Source organism: Camelus ferus, chromosome 35 (assembly GCF_009834535.1).
Source record: "Camelus ferus isolate YT-003-E chromosome 35, BCGSAC_Cfer_1.0, whole genome shotgun sequence".
NCBI lineage: Eukaryota > Metazoa > Chordata > Mammalia > Artiodactyla > Camelidae > Camelus > Camelus ferus.
Genome location: NC_045730.1, coordinates 11,778,994 through 11,782,357, shown reverse-complemented (window position 1 = coordinate 11,782,357; position 3,364 = coordinate 11,778,994). Strand labels below are relative to the sequence as shown.

General features: G+C 51.6%; 1 pseudogene; it reads right to left on the bottom strand.

Moving 5' to 3' along the window:
* Positions 1-2,056: 2,056 nt before the first annotated feature.
* On the bottom strand, positions 2,057-2,675 carry LOC116661442 (annotated as a pseudogene).
* Between the last annotated feature and the right edge of the window lie 689 nt (positions 2,676-3,364).

Here is a 3,364-nt window from a genome sequence, read left to right as displayed (position 1 = left end):
GGCCATGTGAGTTTCAGTAACAGGTTGGAGAGAGAATCACTGACCTATACAGATGTGTAATGCAAGACTCTGGACTGAGTGGTACCAATAAAGAGCCAAAACAGTGATTTCAGTAACTGAGTGACCATGCTACCATTGTCCTGTTGCAGAAACACTCAGCACTTGACCTCAGCTCTCCTCAAAAGTGAGTGGTATTGGTCACAATGGCAAGGAGATAAAGGAACACACATGATGAGTATAAACCCACTGCTGCTTCTGGAAAGTACTAGACAAAGTGCAGGCCCTACCAGTGGGTGATGGCTGTTTACTGGCATTATCAGCTTGTTACGGGTAAAAGCAGTCCATTGAGTACACTTTTCAGAGACACTGTCTACCTATAGATATGATTACCTTCCATGCTACTTCCCTGAGCAAAGTCTCATTCATGTACTAAGGCCTAATGTCACTATAGTCATCAGCAGTATCCAGAATGAATTTGAACCCTACTAGGGAGAAAACACACTCCCTGTGCTCCAGTTATTTATCGTTTTGACTGCTAGAGGGGAACAGCATTGGACTCCTGGTATCCAGAGAGAGTCTCAGTCAATATGTGCTATGGCAAATAAGATGCATGTGAGGTTACCCCTTGTGCACACAGGATAGTGCAAAGCATACGCTCAGGGGTTGAGTTTTCCTGGTGTAGGTACATGGGTGAGATCTGTGACAAAATACGATTCTACCTTCCACAGTGACTGAAGGTAAATAGAGACCCCATTGTGCTTGACTTGGAGTATCCACACGGCACATGTGCTCTTGAAATCTCTGGACACACATTAACTATGTCATTAATCCTTACCATGACTTCTCCCCATAAACCACATATCATTATTCTTTAATGGTTGACGAAACTCACTCAGGAAAGATAATTGCCTTGCTCAAGGCCACCGAGGGAGCCTGTGTTTGAAAAGAATTAGACTTGAGTGATTTTTGGCCTACAGGTTTGTACTTGGACCACCAGGTCATATGTGATGGAAGAGCCTTTTTTTTTTTTTAATTGCAAGAATATCTAGCCAGTAGCAGTAGAGTTCTGCCTGGACTTCAAGTTTAATTCACAAAAGCTGCATTCTCTCAGCTCCTTGTCATACTGGGGAAAGTCTCACCTCAGCCCGCAGAGAGGCAGGAGGCCAAGGCAGCATGAAGGGAGCAACAGAGGACCAGTGCATGGGCTCATCCACTGCCTAGGCTGCAGTCAGGAAGCTGGAGCTGGAGTTGGGGGCTTCTAGGGGAGACCATTAGGGATCCCACGCTGAGATGCCAGAACTGAAAAAGTGTCAGAAGTCATCCAATCCAAATGAGGATTAGATGAGGCAATCAAGACCAGGGAGCAAATGGTTTGCTCAAGGTGACAGAGGCATCCTGTGGCAGAGCTGAGACTAGGGCCCAGGTCTTCAGATTCCTGTTGGGTGTTCTCTCTGAGCCCACACCCACCACAGGTCTTGCTGCTTTGGGCCCTGGAGGCCACTGGGTTGCACAGGAAGAGAGCCTCTTGAACAGGGCTCCTGGTCTGCCTTGATACTGGGAACTGAAATGAAAATGCAGTAGTCCTGAAATGCGGAGGCTGCAAGTCTTGGAATGAAAACACAGCCTCATTGCTAATTACCACCTTAATGCTCTACAGGTTGAAAACCTTGAATTAAAAGCTAAACTGAGGGAGGGGCTGCACCCCTCCCTCACCTCCCATTCACTGTGTCACCCAGCCATCATCCACGCTCCCTTCCGTCCCCCCCATATACACAGTGACTGGCACTGACTCTTGCAGATTTCAGTGTCCTGGTCATGGAGAACGGGGCAGAAGGTGGAAGATTTCTGTGCACGTCCTGCGTGAGGGGAAGGGACCCCTTTCCCAGAAAATGACCAGCATCTATCCCCGGAGTATGCCTTCAGGGTCCAGGAAATTGGGGGATAGTTGTGTGGTCATCCAAAGGAGTATCTGGCACCAGAAAGGGCTCAGTAACCATCTAATGAGTGGGACAGCCGCCTCCGGGGTGGAGTACTCCGCCGCTCCACGGCCAGCGGCTCAGAAGCAGCGGGAATGGCCTCTGGCTCCGAGCCGCTCGGGGCCATCCGGGCACAGCGAGCCTGGCAGAGGTCGCGCCCCCTGGCCCGGCGGGCCAACCAGCCCGCGCCGCCGCCGCAGCCGCTTGGAGCAGCGGGCCCGCGTGTGCCCGCGGCTTTTCGGCGCGCGGCGCCCGCGGCCCCGCAGCTGCGTTTAGCTCCCGCACGGGCATCGGCACCAGCGCCGCGTCCGAAAACCGCTCCGCCGGCTGGGCATGTTGGGCTCCTGTCTCCTCTGGGCTCCCTGGATAGTAGGTGTGGGAGCCCTCAGCAGGGACTGGGCCCTGACCCCGCAGCAGCTCCACGGCCGCCCCAGCACTCAGCCCCAGTGCCTCCCCAGCCCCCAGCTGCCGCCGCAGGGCGGACAGCTCCTCCAGGCCTGGCCTGGCTGCTGTCGGTGGCCCCCACCGTGCCTGGGTCACTGAACGGAGGTGAAGGAGGCACTGAGCTGCAGGGTGTGGAGCCCAGTGAGGCTGTGGCGGGGCCAGATCGCCCCTCAGAGGGTCCCTCTTTACCTCAAATTTCATCAAGTCAAAGTCATTGATATATTCCATGGCCAGGGGACTGGGAGGGAGTGCCATTCTGGGGCTGGAATGGGAGGGGTGCACTTTAGGGATAGCAGAGATGATGTGTCCGTGTCAGATCCAGGCAGGCACAGCTTCCCCAGAGACTGGAGGCCCCGTTGAGCAGGGCCTGGTGCCTCTGTGTTCAGAACAAGGGGCTATGGGCACAGAGCCCACTTGGCACTCTTGGAAGAGCCTTTTTTGAATTGTACACAGAATGTTGTGTGTGTGTGTGTGTGTGTGTGTGTGTGTGTGTGTGTGCATACACACTCAAGCCTGCAGGCAAGAGTGTACATCTTGGGATCGCAAAGTCCCATATTCGATGCGTCTTTTCACTTCTCAATATTAGAAAAAACATTTACAGCATTGTGATATAGTTATTAACTCCAGAATTTGTTCTCTTCCTTTATCATGTCTTTGTTTTGTCTGAGAAACAGCAACAAATCAAAAGGCTGGAAACAGAAAGGCATATTCTGAACCACAGAATGTCACCAGACAGTTATTTTCAGGGACCAGACCATCCAATCTTAAGGTTTTGATTCATTTGTTAATAACGTCTTTGATGAAAGAATTGTTTTCCTGTCTAGAAAGGTGCTTTAGCACAGTGGTGAAATGTGTAGGTTCAGGGGTGAAAAGCACCAGAATTAGAATGCTGGTTCTCGCTTTTCCTGTCTGCCTTATGATCTTGGGGAAATAACTGAAACTCT